The sequence below is a fragment of the Paramormyrops kingsleyae genome, chromosome 7, assembly GCF_048594095.1.
Source record: "Paramormyrops kingsleyae isolate MSU_618 chromosome 7, PKINGS_0.4, whole genome shotgun sequence".
NCBI lineage: Eukaryota > Metazoa > Chordata > Actinopteri > Osteoglossiformes > Mormyridae > Paramormyrops > Paramormyrops kingsleyae.
The window spans coordinates 31222807-31247394 of NC_132803.1; the positions used below are offsets into that span (position 1 = coordinate 31222807).

The 24588-nt window shown below is 40.5% G+C and overlaps 2 long non-coding RNA genes across 3 annotated transcripts; both read left to right on the top strand.

Annotated features, from left to right (window-relative positions):
* Nucleotides 1-5524: 5524 nt before the first annotated feature.
* On the top strand, nucleotides 5525-9676 carry LOC111843441 (uncharacterized). Its single transcript, XR_002838164.2, has 3 exons — nucleotides 5525-5720; nucleotides 9346-9449; nucleotides 9546-9676. It is a non-coding gene; the product is annotated as an uncharacterized lncRNA (long non-coding RNA).
* A 6326-nt stretch (nucleotides 9677-16002) lies between these two features.
* Nucleotides 16003-19002, top strand: LOC140592147 (uncharacterized). 2 transcript variants are annotated; one of them, XR_011992430.1, is made up of 3 exons: nucleotides 16003-16985; nucleotides 17089-17156; nucleotides 17252-19002. It is a non-coding gene; the product is annotated as an uncharacterized lncRNA (long non-coding RNA). The 2 variants fall into 2 exon arrangements; XR_011992429.1 differs by having other exon boundaries at nucleotides 16003-17156.
* Nucleotides 19003-24588: the final 5586 nt, after the last annotated feature.

Consider the following 24588-nt stretch of genomic DNA (forward strand, 5'->3'; position numbering starts at 1 on the left):
TTTTTTAAAAGTTATATGCCATCTGAAAACAACTTTTTGTTAGTGTCCTTATCTTATTGTTAGGTAATCCCTGCAATTTAAACGTCGACATGTGTTTTAACCTTGCCACTCTGTTATTTCTGACTGAGGAATATCTCACAATTAGATGCTCTCTGATTAAAATTATAATTGATTTATTTCCTGTCATGTTTTAGCATAATTAATGTGGGCTTATATTTCTCACCAGATATCCCCAAAGGGTCGAGAAGTATTTTGAAATATGCTTTCTTTGAATTTCAATTAATATGCTCTTCGCGCTTTTCTGGAAACTTGACAAACACACTCTGTGGCCATTTTATTAGGTACCACAACCAGGAACAGGGAGGGAGCATAAATGTGGACTGTTTGGGGGTCTCCCAGGACCGGGTTGGGAAACACTGCCCTATGTAGTATCAGGTGGGATCCATTTTTGGCTCCTGAACCACTTGAACGGTTGACAAACCATGCATTCGGAGATGCCCTTCAGCACACCACTGTCGTACCAATCTGTATTTACACTTGTCATATCCAGTTAGCTTTAATGACTCAGTGCTTGGAGGAACAGACTGTTTGTGTTAACAAGAAGGTATACCTAATAAACTGCCCACTGGATAAAAGGTTTTAATTATTTTTAAATGGGGTGACATATACCTCAGCAGGTTAGTGATCCATGCACATATCTGTGAAGTCGTGGGCTGAGATCTCATGGCTGGTAGTATAACTATATTACCACTGGGTTCCTGAGCAAGGCCTTTAACCCCTAATGTTCACTGGACGCTGGCAGACTCTACTCTCTAATCCCCATTTAAACATGGCTTTGGATGAAAGCATCTCCTAAACACTTAAATGTAACAAATGACAAAAGCATGCAACAATATTTCCAGAGTACTTTCTAATGCCACATATTGATGAGGGTGCAAACTATACTGTTGATGTATTTAAATGTTTGCAAAACAGGAAAGTAATGTCATCATAAATTTGCATTGATAGAATTTCAATCATATTTATTCTTTGTGTTGGTCATCAACTAAATGCTCAATAGCTACAGTTCCATGGTGTAACAGATCTCTTCTGGGGGTGAGAATTAGATTTTAGGAGACATTATCATGTGTTGTTATTTCTTACTGCTGCAACACAGCCTGACACTTTTTGCCACGATGAACAAGTCTACAGACTTCATGTCCGAATGATCTGAACGAACAGCGGTTAATGTCATAATCCTATAGTGTGCACGCCACCTTCCTGTCGGAAGTGATCACCAGCCAGCTGACAGACACGGAGGTTTCTACGGTGCAGCATTTGAGTTTCCATTCGGGTTCCAGCCACAAAGAACCGACAGAAGAGCACTGGTCAGGTTCTGTTAGATTCCAACTGACTTCCTGAAGAGTTCAAAAGTAACAATGCTGTCTCAGATTATTTCCTACCTAGTGCATCTCCTGGGGTTTTGATTTAGGAAAACATTCTTTTTTTCATTTGCGTTTGGCTGCAGCAAGGGTGTGAAGTGGCAGGAGATGAAAGGGATAATTTAATTACAAATGCACATATTTCAAGTATGGCTGAGAAACAGCAGTAATGAGTTGTGGAGTTCTTGTGATTGCCCTCACGACTTAGTGGATAGCGATGTGTTAAACATTTAAGTAAACCTAACGATAAGCAGGAAAAATGAAGGAACAAATTAAATTATTAATTCAAAAAATCTTCCTTTATTGCTCCTTGTTAGGCTTCCATGAGTGATTTAACAATATAATAATAATCTCATTTACACACAGCTGCCTCTTTTCACTTGGAGAGTGATGTTGTCCCTTTATACCAACCCATTTTTCCACTTATTATCATAATTTTGTGGACATTTAGTCTGCTGTCACAGATGATATTCAGATATTTAGAGCCCTTTGAACTGAGAGGGAGCAAGAGGAGAAGCAGCCATACCGTTGCTAGGCAATGAGATCACACTTCCCCTATCATTCAAGCATCACTGTACATCATTACCTGTGAGGTGAAATCCACGAGGGTGATCATATTCTAGCATGGTTTAACACCAACTCCTCTTGCTACAGCTATTGAAAGATCTGATGAATTTACAGCTATGAATTTAAAATAAGTAAAAAAAAAAAAAACACATCCATCTCGTTGATATCAGCATTTTTAATCAATTGCTTTTATTTGTTTAAAACAAATCGAGGATTCCATATAATTTTTTACAGTCTCCTTTTTAAAATGACCATTTCAGGTTTTTTTTTGTTTGTTTGTTTCCTGGAGTTAAAGAATTCTTTTTGGCCTTATGCGAACTTCCAACGTCGATATTCAATTATTTAAGCCTGTTATACCCCTGATAAAGCCATTGTCACCGATCAATTTTAAAAGGAGCAGCCTGTTCGCTATATCAGAAGAATAGACACCGAGCTCAATATTCAAGCCCCTTTGTCATGAATAAGAATAAGAATTTGTTCCTGACATTATTGTAATTATTGGGGTGCATGATTTATTCCTTGCAGTCACGGCATTCTATTTTTTGTCCTTTTCACTCAGTAAATGTTGTGTTGTATGCCTGAGACCAGACATAGTATTTCCCTGATTTTCTCTTTACTTGTTTGTTTTTCCTGGTGCCGGTTCCTGCCTCACTGCCCCTTCCATATCATTGTATGAGACGACTTCTGCAAATTCTGAAGTGGGCGTCACATGTATATAAGGTACAGTACGTACCCCAGGCTTAGTATGTGACTGCATCTCCTTGACATATATTCCTCTTACATACACGTACCAGAAATGTAACGGGACTTATCGTTTCAACTGACACGTTCCGTCTGAAAAGGAGTGAGTGCTAATGGCAACAGACGTGGGGGATTTCACTTGTGGGAATTTTACTTACACAAAAATGTTCTGAGGGCAGAAGAAAAAATGATTGGTTCAGAGAGATAACCCATCAGACTAAAGGAGACAGGCCCAAGACATCTGATTGGCTGGTCCCACCTCCTCGACAATCTGATTGGTTATCTCTCTGAACCAATCATTTATTCTTCTGCCCTCAGAACATTTTTGCGTAAAGCTCCCATAAGTGGGGATTTCTCCGAAGGCCAGCTCAGTGAGAGAGCGGTAGGTTAATGCTGGGCTTCCGTAGGCAGGCAAAAGAGACTGGCAGCTAAAAAAATCAGTAAGCATGGGGCGGCCCACGACACAATTAACAATGATGGCGTCACTCCTTCTACTCCCAGCCAGAGTCCGACACACTTAACCTGTCTCATACCCACGCAAGGTTATTAAGGACCTGGCGGCTGGCGTGCAAGTGCTGTTTCTCAATTTGACATCAGTCTCCTGCAGGTAAAAACAGCCGACTCGCAGCTAAATGAGTAAATCCAGTGACATCGTGACAGGAATGCGATTATGGTCTATGTCCCCTTCTCTGTCCCAAGCGTGTTGCAATTAATGGGCATGTGGCTGCCTAAAAATACATTTCTGATTCAAGTGTCTCCAAATTCCATTTTTCAGTAAGCTGGATTATTTATTTATTTCCTTAGATGCTTGTGGAGTAGACGAGGTTTTTGCTGACAGGGAGCTACACGACTTCTTGCAAGGTTACGATACATTATTACCCATAACCCTGAAGCAGGGGCATTATTAATAATTATTAATGATAAGTGGCTGGACAATAGGTGGTCAGATGAACATAGACCATAATTATTATGTAATTATTAGACATTTTCATATTTTATTTATTTAGCAAAAGCTTTTATTCAAAGCAAAATACATATTTGAGAAATAGGGTCTGACGGTCCGTAGAGCAATTTGAGGTTAAGGGCCTCTAAGGGCCTCACTCAGGGGCCTGATTGTGAATGAAATCACTCTGCTGACTTTGAGATTTGAACTGACAACCTTCCCAACACAGTCACAGCATTGTAACTCATTGAGCCACACGCTGCCTCCCAATTTGTTATTATTATTATATTTGTAATAATAATAAACAATTGGCCTAGAATCAGAATGAGACTGATTTTGGACCCTTAAGGAGACCTCCTACAATATGCAGACCGTCCCAAAAATGAAAGGAACATGAATAGAGAAAAGCTCAGCTCACTCCCCCCATGTTCGAATATGATAAACAAGCCGGCTTTAAATCTGCTACGCTCACGCTGAAAGCTCAAGGCCTCTGGCAGCAATAGAAATTTAAATTAATTTAAATAATAAATGTTTGAATCAATGCCAAACCTATTTTTCTGAGCAAATACTAAATCAAATTTGTCGAGTTAAAAAAAGGGTGAAATCTAGTTACGGCACCTGTCTGTTGTTTCTCTCTCCCGCCCCCCCCCCCCCCTTTGTAAGGGGGCATGCTGGGAAATCGCTCTGTGTGCAAGTTCATTTTATCAATTTGAAGTGTAATCAGCCACATGACGCATTCCAACTCATATTAATGGCGCAGTGAGCATTTGCACGACACAAGCGATACATTTTCAATGTTAATTGCAGTTATGTTGTGCTTTTCATGGGAAAAAAAGAAAGAAAATTATAAAAATCGTACAGGTATATACATGCGCGTAGATTTACGACCAAAGAATATTACCGGTAAATGGCAAGATTTCTCAAGCAAACATCTGTAAAGGTCCAAACTGCAGCCCCCAGCATCGTATTTGACTTTGCAGCACTTAGGGAGGGATCAGGGACCATTGCTGCCACATTATCTAATGCCAAAAACTGGATTAATGGCCCTTTGTTCTGGGCTGCACCCAATGTATTGTCCAAGCTCCGTGGGAGAAAATCCTATTTAATACCATATCTGCCCATAAATCAGGGCAACTCGTGAAACAGGAAGTAAATTAAAATTGCTGACAAAGTCAAATTCAATATGGTCAGTTCCAGAAGCAAATGATAATTTGTCTTACTGCCATTGGTTCAAAACAGGCAAAAAAAGCAGTGACATTGCTATCTTTAATATGCATTGTTCCGTGCTCAGTGTTGATAGGCATTCAGTTTAATTTCAGTTTCATTTATCTATATTCCTGCTTCGATCTTAATACGAGTCCTCTCAATGTCTTGAACTAAGTATGTTATCATGGCACAGTTTTACATCAATAAACTTTAATATTTCCATTTAACATGCATTTTAAAAGGAGCATTAATAGCAAAAAATTGCCTAACTGCCACAACACAATTTAATGAAAACCTTATTGTCTATTCCGTTTCAGAACTGTTTACAATAATCACGACTATTCTTTCCCGCACAACAAAACATGACCTCAATACGTCAATAATAATTCTATTTATGCAGTTTCAGCTTCAGTTCTATGAACCCATTTGACTATATTTTTTTTGGCACAAAACACCTGGACTAATTTGTCAACAGGCTGGAAACATTGCGGCTGTTATAATGACATCCAAGCATTGAATCTCGAAACACTTCTTTGGATCCTCATGAACCATGTAAGCAATATCGCAACCCTTGGGACACGTGGTCTTCCCTTAAAGTGAATCTGTCGGGTGGAATAGCAATCTGCCTTCATGCTAGCTTGTTAGCATTTTGCATCTTCCGTGTCACCCCTGAACCAACCGATGGGGTAATTTATGCCTGATTAATAGCGCATTTCCCGACACCATCCTCCATCTGCATCGAACACCCTCGCTGCTCCCTCGCGTCCCGCTCGGTGCGTCTATTCAGCATGCGAGTGATTGCCTTGGCGTGACTTCCCGGGCAGCTTTCGAGACAAGACCCGGTGAGCGAGCCGCTCCTCTGAAGGCGAACGTGCGAAGAGTCGTAAACAATTATCACCGGCCGCAAAATGTGATATCAGATGTGTGATGTTCTGCATACTACAAAGCAAAATGAAAAATAAAGCAAATAAATTATGCAAAAATACAAAATGGAAATGCAGCGTGGAAAAACGTGCTTATGTTATGGAAGGAAGGCAAACACACACACACAGCTCAGAGGTTAAGGTTTCAAATGAATAAGTTTTAAGAAATGATGATTAGATAGATAGATAGATAGATAGATAGATAGATAGATAGATAGATAGATAGATAGATAGATAGATAGATAGATGTAGATCAGTTGATTGATTGGTTGAGCCTCTACAGCTCGCTGGAATGCTTTTCCAGCTGTCCTGCAGGACGTTCCACTTTTCCTTCACTCTCTAGTCTGCCTGTTTAGGTAAGGTGCACAGGTCATGTGATGCGACTCTATCACTCTCTTTTGTTGGTGGCTTGGTGTGTCCAGACTTTTGACTGGTACTGTAAATAAAATGTCTTGTAACATTATTTATGATAGCCAACTTTTAGTTAGCAATAATTATTAAAATCATGTCGGTTAAGCAGATATGTTGTTACCAAGCTAACTATACGGTAATAATAAATAAATCATGCCTCTTTGGAACTAAATGTATAGTTTAAATTAATAAAACATGTCACTATCTAAGTAAATATACATGATTAATTTAATAAAATATGTCAGTGAAACAGTTCTTACTGCGCTAAGTACACAGTTATCAATATAACGTTGCTATCAAGCTGAATATACATCAATGACATAATATTATTAATAAAATATGTTGGTTATACTATGAAGCTAAATGTATTTTTATATATATAATAGCCTAATTAATACAAACACAGCTTTTTAAAAAGATTTGTAGAGGCATTTCATTAAAAAGGTTGCCATGGTACAGGTGAATAAAATACTGTGATATACTGTGAAACTGGCAGAATCTTAAAAAATACCGTGATACAAATACTTGTTCATACCGGCCAGTGTGCGTGTGTGTGTGCGTCTGAGCACGTGCGGCTGCCCTTAGCGCTGATACACCCGGGAACGTTGTTCACGGCCCTTGGTGTTCCGAATGTGGCCCTTGGAGTCGCCCTGTCAGGATGATGGAATCTGCCCCCAGCTGGGCTTGTGTGTCATATGTGTGTCTGAGTGAGACTGAACCCTGAAGTGATTAAACCCCACACTCTGCCCTCCACACTCCCCCGTTTTTCTTCAATGGCTTTAGTTTCTCTGTGGTATCCGCACCATATCCCATCACCACGTTGCATTCCATGTCTGCTGGTTTTTATCTTCAAAATTCTACAATAGCAGGGCTACCGCTGTATGAGCAGAACTGGGAATTATGATAGGTAGAGAGGCAAAATAGACTGCCTACTAAATATCCTGTTTCCTCATACTCTGGTGCCGTTTCACCCGCCTCCTTCTGTCTGTCCGCTTTCCATAACCGCTTATCCAGTACAAGGTCATGCTCAGCCTGGAGACAATCCCACGGAGCACGGGGAAGGCCATCACTGGGTATGCACTCAAACACACAAAATCACACTCGACGGGCAATTTAGAGACAGGCCCGGCGAAAAACATGTTTTTGGACTACGGTAGGAAGTACGTGCAGGCACAAGCACACTCCACACAGAAACCCCGAGGCAGGATTCAAATCCCTGGGCATCAGCGCCACCTGCTAAGTGCCACAAAGCCACCCAGTGCCAATGCCACCTTCTTGTGTACTGCAGAACACTTTAATCCCTCAGAGTCTGCCAACTGTTCGCCTCCTTTGCCTTTCAGTCATTTTCCTTACCTGTTACTCATCCGTAAGCTCAGTTTCATGAATGCACGAGAGGAAGATGCCATAAATGAATCCGCAACAGGTCTAGTAAGATGGGACACGTGCGTCCGTGTCGAAGCAGATGATGTGGGATTTACAGGTGTGTGTGTGCATATGGTCTGCAAGTGTTTTCGGAGGCCTTTCCTTTTCCGTAGGGTGTGACGGGGAAGACGGCGGTAGCAGCCGTTTGTGTGCGACACCTGCTCCCAGTAGAGAATCCAGGTGCTCAGACGCGACAAACCTAAATCGCACGTTTAGGAAAATCGATGCAGCTCCGCACCACCTAGGGGTCCAGCTCAAAGAGGAAGCCGACGGGTACGACGCCCCCCCCCCCCCCTGACATCATGGCGTTCCTGCAACACATTTCACCGCATGGGATTGTAAACCGTAGGCAGCAGAGATCCGATTCATGTCCAGCCTCCCCCAAATCCGATCACAAGGATAAGCCCTCGGAAACGTGCACGGTGGGAATGTTCCGTCTCCCTCAAGCTTGCGTCTTCAGCTTCGCTGGCTCACAGGATGTGAGATGGGGGGGGGGTCAATGCCAGGCCTCCATGCAAATGCCATCCTCGTAAAGATCAACCGGAATTTCCCCCGTCCTTTTGATGTAGCTGAGGAAATGTTGCCCATACTTTACTGCGTCTTTGCTTAATGGGGAGATTAAAAATGATTCATGTTGCTATACAACACATCTGCTGTGCAAAAACACATACATTCACACAAATACGTATCAAAATGTCCCCGACTGGTAGCTATAAATCGACGCGTAGGCAGAAAGGAATACAATTAAAATGAAAAATGAGTGAGACTTGACTATGAAGCAAAGCCTTGACTTGACACTCAGTGAGGAATTTTTGTTGTTTCAAAGTCATTACCTGGCAATGATGTAATAGAGATCTTTCACTGAAATTCCTTTGGTGAGGTGTCGGAAAATGATTCGGCAATTGCTGATCCTGTGGGACCCCTATTTATCGAATCATACAGCAAAATGCAAGAATTACACATTGTGACAGGAATAAACAGATACGCAAATGAAAAAATGAGCAAAATAATGGTGGGGGAGGAAAAATCAGAACAGAGATGCATTCTCTCGTGTGCTGCCATTTTTCAATTTAGTTACTGTCACATTTCATATTTATTTAACACCTCGGGCTACACAGAGTCACAGCTGAATCTGCATCTTATCCTGTTTTACTTGCCCCATTGAAAAAAATGCTCTCAAACGGACTAAAAGAACTCTGACTTTGTAAAACTCAAAAAGTAATTTGCAACCCTTTAGTTTGTGAAGCTCATTTTTAAATATAGCTGATTTTTGACAAGCATAACACACAGAAATAAATGTGAGTCGATAAAGAATTATGTACATACTACCAATAAATATCAGCATTATGTTCTGGCATCTTGTCCAGGGCATCCCCTAATTTGTACCTTGTTTTTCCTAGGATAGGCTCCAGACTTACTGTGATCCTGTACTGGAAAAGCATTTGGAAGATGGATAGATGGATGAACAGCCATTTCCAAAAAATAATCAAATATCTGCCCATTTTCATATTTACTGTATATAGTGTATTACATACCTTAAAAATAATGATCTTGTTGACATGCTTACTATGTCTTTTTCATAGGTTGAGGAAAGTAAACTGTCTAGAAATCATGCTTAGTGTGATGTACATAACATGCTATTTCTGAGCTAGCACAATCACCCTAACAAATCCTACAATAACGTTAAGAAATACGATCCGTTTAACCATAGAATTGGAGATGCTGTAGAGTGCTTACAATCAGCTTCAGAGAGAAGGACACATCCCAAGGACGCCAGAGTGATGCACAGCTGTGTTCACCAGTTGGATAGCTTCAGTGAGCAAAACATTTTCCGTGCTGTACAGACTATTATGATATTACTTCATGTCCTTGGATGCTGTATGAATTGGGATTTTTTTTTCTTCTTCCCAGAACTGTCGGCAGAGAGGAACACAACCCAATAACAGATATCGCTCACTCAGCTGCAACAAGACCCACCGCAGCACGGAGATGAGACAGATATGCAATCCTGCAGCCGTCCAACAGGAAATGTACTGTAATGGCGACAGTACAGTACATTCTTCGAACGGGACCTCAGGCCCCGGCTGGGAAAACAGCTGAAGGTGTGGAAGCGAGTCACACTGTTCACAATTACGAGGACAGGGAGGGAAACGCAGCGATCGAGGGTTAATTCAGCAGAGATGCCGTTCACGACGTTAAGGCGAGAGAATTCGACCATGAAGGCTGTATTGGAAAGAAAATGGCTTATTGACAAAATACAGTGAATTAAACATTGTGTGCTGTGTGCTCTGACGATCAAGAGGTCAAAGCGAGTGGGGGGCGGGGGGGGGGCTTCTGTTACAGTTATTTGCAGGCTGGCCCCGCCCTTCAAACTGAAAGTGTAACTGCTTATTAATGATTGTGAGGGTCCCTTGTGGGCTCTCCATGAGCCAGGGATGACATCATGGGGGGCATTCACGGGCGATGCCCCTGCCAAATGAGCCATTGTGCCCCCCCACCCACCAAGGACCAAGGACATCGTCTTTTATTTTAATTTAATTTTTTATTGAAGGTGTTCATCCTAAGACAAATAAGCCGGGTCTCTCCCAGGGGCATGGTTACAGATCATCAACTTACCCAACATCCCTCAAGCCCCCCCCCTCCGCATCAAATTTCCTCTGGTGTGGGCCTTGTCATGAACTTTATTTATTGGTGGCCCACATTTTGCAATTTGGGCCAGTAAATGTACTTGAAAAAAATAAATATAAATAATAATATTCAACATATAAAAAGATGCTATTGCACATTAGGCCTATTTTTCAAGCCTGCATTTAAATACATAGGCAGACACACCGACATAGCAAACAACAAGGTGGGAAGGTCCTTCACTCAGTCCTTGTCTCCTAATTTTTTCCTACCTTAAGTACCATCCTAGAGCTATTCCTGTCCGTAAACATCACCATTTTTTATTGCAGCCATTTGCAGATACACTTAGGTGAACAGTAAACAGACACTCAGTCACTGGCACTTACCTTACAGATAATGATCTTGTGTCGTGTGATACCTACAGTAACTGCAGTAGTTAAACAAGTGGGCCTTGAGTTTCAAGGCACCATGAAACACAGCAGCCTGCCAGTGTTACACACTCACCACAACCACAAATCACGGGGAGAACTTTAATTAAGAGCTAAATAATGAAGGATATATATATATATATTTTTTATTGTTATTATTTCATGGCAAGCAACTCTCGAGAGCCCTGCTCGGGACAAGTGGTTGGAAAATGGATGGATGTGGTAACTATGCACTGTGGCATCCAATCCCATCAAAATCCCCAAAAGTAACAAATCATTTATGACATTTCCCAGCTAATTCAGACTAACTTAGTGTACATTTGAGGCTATGTGAACCCCATTGAGATACTGAGCTGTGGCTCCCAGCAAACACAGGAGAATAACCCTATCCCTCTGCTGTAACCACTGAAAGAGAGGCCTTCATCAACGTAGACTCCCCCGTCCAGCACAATTACAGGAAAATAACGTTCTCTCTATGGATTTCTGAGAAAAAAATAAATAAAACGAAACCCTCTTGAAGTTATTATTTTTTCTATCATATTTATTTTCTTGCTTCGCAGCATCTTAAAATACAGTTGACCTACAACTTCAGCTGTTGGCCCTGAGCATACTTACTTTAGAATAGACCATAAACAAGAAAGTATCAAGTTACACAATGACGTATAGAGATTCTCTCCATTACGAAAATACCAACAGTGACACTTCTATAATTTCATCGGTGAAAGGAAATTTGAAAAGTTTATTTTTTAGTTTTGGGTGAATCCAAGACTGTAATAATTTCTGCTTTATAGAGATTTATAAAAATGATCACCAAAATACTGGATGAATAGTAGCTTAAACACAGTATTTAATATTTGGGTGCCTGAGCCCTACCGCTGCTCTGCCAGTACTCAGCTTGGTTCTCCCTTTGCTCAGATGTATTTCCTCGAGCTGATCTAATTTTCTCCTGCTGTCCAAAAACATGCAGTTTTGTGTACTGGCATCTTTAAATTGCCCATTGTGCAAGACTGTGTGTGTTCTCTGTGATGGACTGGCGTTCTCCCTAATGCCCTCAGAGTCCTGGAATAGGCTTGGAACCCTGTACTTGGAAAGGGGTCTGGGAAAAGGATGGATGGATGGATGTTTACTATCTACATGAAATATGCTCATATATGAAAATTATAATTCTTTAATTATCATTATTATTTAATTCGCTAAGTAATGAGGACTTTCACTGAACACTTTCCTTGGCTGTTAATGCTGTTTTCAAAGTTTACAGTTACTTTATCATTTAGCAGTTGTTTTAGCTAACACTTGGATCAGGTCAAATAATATTTTCAGTCTAGATAGTTTAACCGGATAAGGCAAATGTTATTTGCTAAATGTCAAAGTAATCTGGTTAGCTGGCAACCCAGACAGCAGATTGACACTGAATAAACACCGAATCGATGTTAATCTCTGTTGGGAGGTGACACTGGTTCACAGAGGAAGTTGTAGATTCAACATGGCTTTTGCACATTGAATTAACATTGAATGAATGGCGAAAATCCAATTAATCTCATGTTGATTCAGTTTAATTTTATGTCACACTATCTGCTTTTTGTGTTTATTTAATGTCAATTTATCACCAGTTTTGTCAGTAGGATGAAAATAGTCAGTGTGTAGCATATACATTCCTCATTTCGATTTTATAATAAAACTACGCTTAGTTTCTTTTTTCATGAAGTCTTTGAATTTACACAAAACCAGACAAATTTCATTAAGTCTGTCCTCAAAACAACATTGAACATAGCCAAAACAAGTAAGTGAAAACGGGAGACTAATTGGTAATTAAGTTTTATGCTGATCTTATTATGGGTTTTATTTCTCTTCAACTTTCTAATTATGTGATTTGTGTATGAGAGCTAATATTTAAGACTAATTATTCATGGACAAACCATTTTCATCTCTGGTGAATGTTTACATGTCACATTTGTTTTTGCACATGCAAGCAAACCTGTGCTTAAATGATTTTTCTAAGCAACCTATGATATTTTTAAAGAGATTTATACTGATGCAGATACATATGTCTTATAAGCATCTCAATAACAGAACTTGCTTATATGATTGTGTTGGGTTGAGATTGTGTATATATTATCACTCATGAGTATTCTTATGAATGTATAACTTGTTTTATGTGGCAACTGTTTAAGTGCTTAACAGTAATTTTCTATCACGTGCAGCAGACGAGCCCACCTCTGCTGTATGTTCTGTTGTTCCTATTTCCACTCCCACTTCCACATCCCATTCTATCCCACTCGAAATGTTGTTCACACCCACAATGTAACCTGATCACCTTAAAGTATAAATAAACCCTCTCGTGGTGCCACACCCTTGTAGCTACACTGCGGTGTGCACCCTTGCAAGTAAAACAGCGCGTGTCTCATACTCTGTGGGCCAGCAGCCGGGGGGGGGGGGGGGGGGGGGGCTGATCACTCTCTCCGACAGATTGTTACTAGCCAAAATCTCAAAGAGTAATACTCTTTACAAATGATTAAAGTTTATATAACTTCAGCTTTTGAACAGATATTTGATACGCGTCACTATAGAAAAACAGTAAGTCTTTTTTGGTCATTAACTCTAGTGACGCTTGGTTTAACACTTTATTTAAATATGAAGAAGAAATACAAAATGATGTTATGACCCTGAAAATTTGGCCATTCAAATCTCAAAGCTTGTGGGCGTTTAAGTGCAAAGGGGCTTCATCTGTCATCTGCCAGGATGTGGGGTCTTTATGCAAATTTCCCCAATCTGGGCGAGGCAAGGAGCCCCAATACGGTTTGCTCTGCTGCACCTCTGAAACTTGCCAGATCCTCGATGCGGCGCGTATGCCAGATTGCCTGAAAGGGAAAACACACAAGATTCCCCATTTACGTCCAGGTGCTTCTTTCAAATCTGTGGAAATAATTCCCTCCACAAATTGGTCGCTTCAAAGACCATGGAGGAGCTACAATATCTGTTATAGGAAGCACATGTAACAGACATAATTGTATGGGTAGAAAACTTCAAATGAAGCCCATTTGAATGTTTTTCTAGGGGGTATCAGATTCACTTCTTTGCCCTAACATACAACTAGGAGCTTCAAAAACATAATAAAAGTAGAAAGTACTGAAAAGGGTGATAATCACTTATAAACCAAACGCCTCCAGATATCTAGAGTATTGGAGTATAGCAACTGAATCCATTAGTGTTTTAAACTTAACTTGATCTGCACTGCAGATCACGGCAGGCCATTTTATGCAATTGTAACTCTGCAATTAAATAATATGTAATGTCAGTATGAAATTCTCTTTCGACTAATGTGTTCCTGTTTCCTGTGGTTATAATGTTACAAAAGCCTAAAAAAACACATCATTCAGGTCCCCCTCAAACTCCTAACCAAGCCCAAATTAAATAAATGTCTATTTCGGTATCAGGGTTTGCATTTTAATAAACTTCCTTTATTTGTGTCCATACAGGACATAAATATATAAACAAACCTGTGAGCTAAATGAGGAGCAAATTTCCAAAACTCACAGTTCATGGATATATTTTCGAGAAAATGTCTGTGGAAATCTGACTAGCTGAAGTTCTTCTTTGAATTACTTGAGGACTGAGTTCTGGTCCTCAAGTGTTGGGACATCTAGCTGTTACACCTACAGGAAATTTTTATGACATCCCATTCTAAATTCATAGGCAGTAATATGGAGATGGTTCCCCCATTGCAACTATAACAGCTGCCACTCTTCTGGGAAGGCTTTCCAAAAGATTTTGGAGTGTCTGTGGGGATTTTTGCGCATTTATCCAGAAGAATATTTGTGAGGTCAGACACTGATGTTGGACGTGAAGACCTGGCTCGCAATCTCCATTCTAGTTCATCCCAAAGGTGTTCAGTGGGGTTGCGGTCAGGGCTCTGTGTGAGCCAGTCAAGTTCTTCCACACCAGACTCACCCAACCATGTCTTTATGGACCTTGCTTTGCATACTGTGGCACAGTCATGCTGGAACAGAAAGGGGCCGTCCCCAAACTGTTCCCACAAAGTTAGAAGCATAGAATTGTCCAAAATGTCTTGCTATGCTGAAGCATTAAGAGTTCCCTTCACTGGAAGTAGGGGGCCCAGCCCAACCCCTGAAAGACACCCCCATACCATTATCCCTCCTCCACCAAACTTTACAAATGGCACACTGCAGACTGGCAGGTAACGTTCTCCTGGCATCTGCCAAACCCAGACTCATCCATCAGAAGTGTGATTCGTCACTCCACAGAACATGTTTCCACTGCTCCAGAGTCCAGTGGAATGGTGATGTCAGGTTTGCATGCAGTTGCTCGGCCATGGGGTTAAAGCTAGAGGGAGTTTGGAACTCTGCAGTTAGAGTCAACAGAGAGTTGGCGACTTTTACGCACTGTGTGCCTCAGCACTCAGCGACTCTGTTATTTCATGTTGTCTATCACTTTGTGGCTGAGTTTCTGTTGATCCAAAATGCTTCCACTTTGTAATGATACCATTTATAGTATCTAGCAGGGAAGAAATTTTATGAACTAAGGCAAAGGTGCCATCCATAAATTCACTGAGCACTGACCCATTCTTTCACAAATATTTGTAAACCTGACTGCATGGCTAGGTGCTTGATTTTATACACCTGTGGCAATGGGTCTGAATGAAACATTTGAATTAAATAATTAAGAGGTGTGTCCCAATATTTTTGTCCACATAATGTGTAATGAGAAAATCTGATTGGTGTTGGTGGTCTCATCTCAAAAACAACAAAACAAGCACTGAGTGAGTTTGTGGATTTTTCTCTTATCCAGCTACCTGGTTTGACTTTATTCTGTTCCATAATCTCAGTACATAAACACAGTACATTTCAAAGGGATTGTTTTTGAGGAGTTTGCATGTTTTCCACATGTCAAGCAGATTTCCGTACTAGACAGGAATGATGGCATTTTCCCTACCGCCTTCGAAAAATTACAGTAGCTGCGAGTCCTGTTCAATTTACATGGTCAACAAGTCTTATAAAAACAACCAGGCCCCTTTGTAGCCTAAATTGTACAAGATAAAGTCCTGGGCTGAGAAGGTTTGAGTCTGAGATCTTCCAATAGTGAACATCCCCGAGGAACATCTTAGAGAGATGGAGAATACCGGTTATGTCAAAATGACAGGTTGGGTCAAAGGTCACAAAGGTCAAATAAATCAAAAAGTGACAGGCGGTGGGTGCAAGCCGGGTGACGTCATGAGGTAGTGGGAGGGGGGGTTTTTTTTTTTGGCTGTGAGCCAGTTGAGCGTTGGGATAGGGGTTTATTTGTATATAGTTTATTTATTTATTATAATTATTATAATTTAATTATGTATTATTATTTAATTATGTATTATTATGTAATTATTATTTTATATTGAGTAGAGTGCTTATGAGTGTGGTGTTTTGTCTGCATCCAGCGGGTGCCGAGCAGGGGGGACTGAGCAGGGGGGTTGGTGCGTTAAGGTCCCAAACACTGGGTCTGAGTGGGGGTGGGTTACCTGATGGAGTGTGAGCGTACGCTGTACCACCGTGGTAAGGTCCGTGGCTTTGGAGAATCTGTAGAAAAGGGCTCTGAGAGAGCGATGCTGTGTCTGTTGCGGTACCGTGGTAAGGTCCCATGGCTTTGGATAATCCGCAAAGGACTCGGAGAGAGCGATGCCGGAGAGCTGAGAGTTGTGCTGCGCGAGACTGAAAGAAATCCTGTGAGAATGACCAAGTTGGAGCTAAGAATGAGAGGAGGAGCTGGGTCTGACGTCCAGTAAAAAAACGCTTAGCAGTAGTTTGACCGTCTGTGTGTGTGTATGTGTGTGTGTGTGTGAAAGCCGACACCCCCCTGCAGCAGTAGCAGTTTGGCCTTGTGTTTTTCCTCATGCAACCTATGTACATCCCGATAGGTCAAATCCCGGTCAAACTGTAATTTCGGCCACAGATCAAGTTTGACACTTTGTATTTCAGTAAATTTTGTTAAAAGTTTTGTCTTTTCCCCCCGACTCCCCGCCACACATCAAGTTTGACATTTTGTATTTCAGTAAATTTTGTCTTTTCCCCCCGACTCCCCCCATACCGTCTACGCAGTTAAAACGTACATCGAAATAGACAACAGATAAAACTTGACAGGACGTATATTTCTCCTTAAAGAATCCTAAAAAGTAAGCAACCGGTGAAATTTTTATTACCTTGAGAAGGGTCCCCCTCCTTTGGTAAAGAGACACAAGTACCCCACACCCCGTATCATCAAGGCATTGCCCTACTGGAAAGAGAAAACTACATGGGACCTGCATAGAGTAAGTATATTATTTCTTTTACGCGTGTTTTATGATATTTTACGCGTGTTTTATGATAAACACAATACAATAAAATAACTTAAAATAATTATTTTATTTTTAGAGATTCAGCTATTTTGGGTTTGTTTTTTTTTCTCTACGGGAGACACTGCGGATAGAAAACTCCATATAGTGAGTATATTATTTCTTTTATACATATGATAAACGCTATACATTAAAAATAACTTATTCTAATAATAGGTATTCTCTATTATTTTATGTACAAGAGAGACGGCACGGACCGGTCAAGAGAAAATCTACGCAAGACCTGAATCAGCAGGTATGGATGGAGCAACACCCCCCCTCCTATACCTGAAGCGCTATTAAATGAAATAGACAACATCAACAACGCTAATAATGATGAAAATGATGCGGTTTACTTTGCTCAACACGACTCGCCACCCGCAGCGTCTGGTGAAGCGACGGCCCAAGAGCCCTGTTTGCTACCATCCTTAGAGACATTATTAATAACCTTCCGGTGCTGATAGGGTCGGCACCGACCCATTTTTAAGTTTAACATGCATAAAAGCACCACATATATTTGTGCATACTCTTAAAACAAAAGGCTCCATATTGAACCTTTTAGCTTGGTACATATATGACACTCCTTGGACATTCTCAATTAAAAGAAATGGCACCTTTTTGAAGGCAATGGTTATATTTCCTCTGGTTAGAACCCCTATAGTTCTATATAGCACACCCAAGAACCTTTTTTTTCGAAATATATACTGCATCAAAGTTTTTTGACTTTGTCAGGAATCTCTATTTAAACTAAATAAATTAAAACAAAATCAAGGTAAGGCATCCCCACACATGTAAGGTAAGATAAGACCAGTTCAGTTTATTTATATAATTCTCTAGAGGTTTATTTTATCATTATTTTTTATTGAAAACGAGAGGAATGCTGTCAAAAGAAAGGTCCAGAAAGCCACACCAAAAATATTAAAACCAATCTTTTCATGGATAAGGAAGCCTAACAAGGTAACCAAGAAGTAAGAAACAAATTGGATGATAAATAATTGTTTTGAGGGTATCTTATGGCTGATGTACTGTAAGACACGTGCTGCTTGACACCGACCCGTCTAACATAAGAGACAGGAACAGAAAGCTAACATAGGCCGAAGGTTAAGCGTGTTAAATGAAAGGCAGCGGGATAATTCCCCATAATGCCGCACTATAACAAAATCAAACGCGACGTGAAAACGTTTAATAGACCTCAATAAAAATGTCAGGGACGTCTACGACAAACGCAGATTGTTGCCTAGTGGGGAAACTGCCTTTTGGATACCGAAATGTAAAACTAGCAGCATCGCAAAAAGGGTGTTGTAAGTCTTTAAAAATATTTCATCGAATGAATTTGTTAGTGTAACATGAAAGTGTTTCAAAGATGTACAGATGTTTTAAAATGTAATATGAAAGTTTTTCAAAGTAAGATGTACAGATGTTTTAAAATGTAACATGAAAGTTTTTCAAAGTAAGATGTACAGATGTTTTAAAATGTAACATGAAAGTTTTTCAAAGTAAGATGTACAGATGTTTTAAAAAATGTAACATGAAAGTTTTTCAAAGTAAGATGTACAGATGCTTTAAAAATGTTCGGGTGTTTTATTTTCTAGACGCGTTGTACAAAAACGGTTTGTTATGTGTACGCAGCGCAAGCATGTTTGTACAAAGTTTTATGCATTCATTTTGCGAATCAGTTTTGAAATCTAATATGAACGTGGCTTTTATTTTACAAAAACAAAGTTGCAAAAAATTTGTAGGCTCTTTATCAAAGCAGATTTTGTTAATATAACATGAAGTTTTTTTTTATTATTTTCAAAGTTGCACAAGGGTTTTAAAATGTAACATGTACACGTGTGTTTTATTTTTCAAACTTGTACAAAAACGTGTGTGTACATTTATCAAATGAGTTTTAAAATGCAACATGTACAGGTATTTTATTATTCAAAATAAAAGTTGTACATACATTTTGTTATATGTATGCAGCACGGTCATGTTTTTAAAATGTGCTAATATTTGCGGGATGGTGGGAATAAAGCGTATTTAAAAGGGGTACCTCTCGTGGAATCTACCAATCTTTAGCAGCTTTTGAACCCTGAGCCACACGGGGACTGGGGTTTTTAACCGTGAGACTCGACACCTAGCTACGCATTAGATCCTTACTTCAGCAATGGTCCCCATGTACCCAGTGTAGGGTCAGGTCCATCGCAAGAGAATGTCTCCGCCGTGAAAGAACGATCCACCAGCATTTTGTGTATCAACGAATCTGTAATCATTCTTTCCATTCATTATATGCTGAGTTTTCCAAAATTGTTTTTTAGCTGAAGCATCAAAAGCTGTAACTTCGAGTGCACCTGGTTTAATAGCATTTTATTTATAACAGTAGGAGCTTGTAAACTGCATTTAGCGGTCGCATGAAAACACATTAAAAACTTTAAAGAATAAAGCTTTAGTTATTTTTAATAAAGACGGCTTTCTAGTAAATGGTTTTCCTACAAGGTGACCCCGCGGCCTATACTTAAGACATCCGGGCGCCTGATTTGAGATGTTTACTGAGGACGGTATGTTAAGTTAACAGTGGTGACTGAGCTGCACCGTGTTTGACTCTTAATGAAACTTAGACCTAATTCAACAGAACCAGTCGTCATCCACTTTGCAGTGAGATTTCTGTGCGAAATGTGAACAAAGATTCATTTTCTTACTTTACCACTTATCGGATAACAAGGGAAATGGCAGCGGCAATAACCTACACAGTTATTTGTTCCTTCCATATGTATATATATAGCACCGCAGAACGTTTTGCACTTTTTTGCACTATTTGTTTATTGTTTGTTGTGTGTTCTACATGCATGTTTGCACTGGAGGATCTGCTTTTTATTCTCATTGTACATGAGTATAGTGACAATAAAAAGGCATTTCATTCATTCATAATATGTCGGACACAATGGCTCTGAGCACCAGGGAGTCCGCCGTGAGGCGCACGAGCTGCTAGCTGATGTAATGCTGCGAACGGTCGGGGCTCTGACATTCTTAAGGTGCGGCTATCTATCCCCGAGACACTTTAGCCAGGAGCGTGTATATTTGCGCTTATTAATGCTGCAGTGTCAGGGTTTTGCTGACTCTTATAGGAAGCTGGCTAGCAATAACATTTTTAGCTGGTCTTTTTCATTTAGTACATACACGGTTTAGAAGAAAACCTAATCACCATTAAAAAAAATAAATAAATAAACGTACAAAACTATTGAAATCCCCCAGAAGCATGTGCATATTTTTCTGGTTTGCATGTTGTGTGTGTGTGTGTGTGTGTGTGTGTGTGTGTGTGGTTACCTAAGCACAGTCGGCCTAGTGTTTGATAGGTGATGGAGAAGCGTACGGTCGTGGGGACAATAAACTACATGCGCCTATGCCAACATGTGTTTAAGTATAGCGACAAACATGGACGCTTTCTTTAACGTAAAACAGTTAAAGGCTCATACGGTTTTGTTTACATTTTTATTTTTTTAATTTCAAGTAGCCTCTAATCACCTTACATTAGTTCTGATTTACTGTAGTCACCAATCAGAGTATTTTAAAACAATGGCACTGAAATGTCACCACATGTTAAAGCTAACAAAGTAACATGATTATATCAGCGGAACAAACCAGTCGCCGGTACGTATAGACAGATCATGTGTTGCTCAACAATCGACAGCATTTTGAAATCTATTTGTATTTAGACAAATATATTGGGAATAAAGCGTTGTGTTTTAAAAGGCAGACATTGAGGTCGAATTTAAATTGGTCACAATTGTATTGTTTTCCGCAGCTAGAAGTGTCGGCTGAGGTTGATTTTAATTGGCATGTCAGTTTAGGATTCTTGCAGTAGAAGTTATGTAGTGAATTGCGGTACTCTGAAATTAAGTGATATGTGTATTAGAATCGTGAAGCGTCATCTTCCTTTGTTTTAGGTTCACCCCGGGCATTTTATGAATTGTAATGTAATATCAGACAGTGTGTGATGAATTTCTGAAGGCCTGTTATAGGCCTATATGACAATTTCGTGGAAACGTCTCATGGAAAAATGTAGTTGCAGTTTGTCAGGACTAAAGACTGGCTAATGTGACATGGTGAACAAGTCCTGTGGTTAAAGAATGCCGGCCTGTTGCTTAAAACATTGTGTTGTATGCCGAATGTTTCTTGCCCATAGACTACATGTTGCTATACTGTTCCTTTATAATATTCAACTATTATTTTTTAAATCATTTAATGAAATAGGTAAATACCTCATCATTGATGACTATGGTCCACCTGAGTGACAAGTAACCCGTCCTGGACAGAGGTTTCTTCAAGGCCTGTTGTGGGAACCCCATGGTGTAGGATTAAGAGAAAGAATACAGGGAGTGGTACAAATGAGCAGTTGTCCTGCCCCCTTTTACTCATTTTGGATGCTTAAATTACTAAATTGTGATTTTAATGCTCATCTGTATGATTCTATGGTCTGAGCGAGTCTCCAGTACTACATGAATGGTAAACTTAAAAACTCTACTTCTCTTAGCTTAATGATATTTTCTTTTACTGTGTACGATTGGTAGAAATGAAAATCGTGATTTGTCTCTCAGCTTGTGTGTGTGTGTGTGTGTGTGTCTGTGTGTGTGCGTGCGGTGTGTCAACAATGGCAATTATTCACTAAATTCTAAACAAACCCACATATAAAACCCCCTCCCCACCCACCCCAGACACCTATAAAACACAGCATTCTTGCTCTCACCCCCCACTCATTTTGTGAAAAAGCATGTCTGTTGCCAAGACTACAGCTCGTGTCTTGAGTCGTACATACTATGACCCCAGCCACCCGGGGTCATACGGAGGGGCCTCCAGACTGCAGAGAGCCGTGCAGGAAGATACGGGGGAAAAAAGTGGCTACTGATGACATCAGAGAGTGGCTGTCTATGCAAGACAGTTATACTTTACATAAGCCGGCTAAAAAGAATTTCCCCAGGAGCAGAGTGTTTAATACCGAGAGCCATGTATCAGCGGCAGGCCGGTTTATGCGACATGCAAGGGCTGGCGATGTACAACGACGGGTTAAAGTATCTCCTTACGGCAAACCCACATATAAAACCCCCTCCCCAACCTCCCCAGACACCAGCCCTTTTCCTGGAGGACATGTCTGAATTTACTTTTGGGTCGATACAGCACAACAAGTCTTCTCCTCAACTTAACCCCCAGCGATCCCCATCCATGACCCTCTATACTTTTGGACAGCGAATGGATACAACGCCACCAGAGCTTCCTCAATACACTCCGCAGCAGGCCGCATCATGGTGCCCGTATGGGGTTCTGTTCCAGTCACAACCTCCGCGTGCGGACTCTGCCCTAATGGATACATCGCGGGTTACTGCATCGATGTTGGATGATTTCCGCGATCGTTTTGCGGCTCCATCATTATCTGGAGATTCTGGGTGTGGCGGCATCACCGTAGCTGCCATGAAGATAATCAAAGGGTCACTTGCCTTTATTCTGGATCGGCTAATCGAAGATGACTTGAAGGCGACCTGTATCGGCTGTACTGTGAAACACCCTAGCCTGCTTCAGCACACGTGTCGCTATGAACCTGTACCGTTTTATTTCTTTAACAATTTTGAAAAGCTGTTCAAAAAGCTGTATAGGCCACGGCTTAAACATATTATCACAAAGGCGGTGGCCATGTTTCACCCTCATACCGCTCCTGTAAAAATACATGCATCAATCGATGTGTTAGTTTCTGAACTTAAAGGCCAAATTAATGTACGGGCCAAATTGCGCGAGCTGAAACGCTTCGCTGAAGACGGTGATTGTGAGTATGCTGTAGATGAGGCGTTTAATGATTTCTGCAATTTGTACACATGCGAGCACCCTATGGCTGGTGTGTAAACGTCTGTCAAAATGTGATTGGCTGCTCATTTTTATATGCTTTCTAAATAAAATGAGTTGAGTCATGAAAACATTGTGTCGTTATTGCTAACAAGTACTTGACCGTGTTTATTTTACGCCATCAAAACCCTGGGTCATTTGGTGGCGTAGATAGATTATACAGGGTGGTACACATGTTGCCTGCTTAAGGGTGACATAATGGGGTAGTTGTACATCGCCAGCCCTTGCATGTCGCATAAACCGGCCTGCCGCTGATACATGGCTCTCGGTATTAAACACTCTGCTCCTGGGGAAATTCTTTTTAGCCGGCTTATGTAAAGTATAACTGTCTTGCATAGACAGCCACTCTCTGATGTCATCAGTAGCCACTTTTTTCCCCCGTATCTTCCTGCACGGCTCTCTGCAGTCTGGAGGCCCCTCCGTATGACCCCGGGTGGCTGGGGTCATAGTATGTACGACTCAAGACACGAGCTGTAGTCTTGGCAACAGACATGCTTTTTCACAAAATGAGTGGGGGGTGAGAGCAAGAATGCTGTGTTTTATAGGTGTCTGGGGTGGGTGGGGAGGGGGTTTTATATGTGGGTTTGTTTAGAATTTAGTGAATAATTGCCATTGTTGACACACCGCACGCACACACACAGACACACACACACACACACACACAAGCTGAGAGACAAATCACGATTTTCATTTCTACCAATCGTACACAGTAAAAGAAAATATCATTAAGCTAAGAGAAGTAGAGTTTTTAAGTTTACCATTCATGTAGTACTGGAGACTCGCTCAGACCATAGAATCATACAGATGAGCATTAAAATCACAATTTAGTAATTTAAGCATCCAAAATGAGTAAAAGGGGGCAGGACAACTGCTCATTTGTACCACTCCCTGTATTCTTTCTCTTAATCCTACACCATGGGGTTCCCACAACAGGCCTTGAAGAAACCTCTGTCCAGGACGGGTTACTTGTCACTCAGGTGGACCATAGTCATCAATGATGAGGTATTTACCTATTTCATTAAATGATTTAAAAAATAATAGTTGAATATTATAAAGGAACAGTATAGCAACATGTAGTCTATGGGCAAGAAACATTCGGCATACAACACAATGTTTTAAGCAACAGGCCGGCATTCTTTAACCACAGGACTTGTTCACCATGTCACATTAGCCAGTCTTTAGTCCTGACAAACTGCAACTACATTTTTCCATGAGACGTTTCCACGAAATTGTCATATAGGCCTATAACAGGCCTTCAGAAATTCATCACACACTGTCTGATATTACATTACAATTCATAAAATGCCCGGGGTGAACCTAAAACAAAGGAAGATGACGCTTCACGATTCTAATACACATATCACTTAATTTCAGAGTACCGCAATTCACTACATAACTTCTACTGCAAGAATCCTAAACTGACATGCCAATTAAAATCAACCTCAGCCGACACTTCTAGCTGCGGAAAACAATACAATTGTGACCAATTTAAATTCGACCTCAATGTCTGCCTTTTAAAACACAACGCTTTATTCCCAATATATTTGTCTAAATACAAATAGATTTCAAAATGCTGTCGATTGTTGAGCAACACATGATCTGTCTATACGTACCGGCGACTGGTTTGTTCCGCTGATATAATCATGTTACTTTGTTAGCTTTAACATGT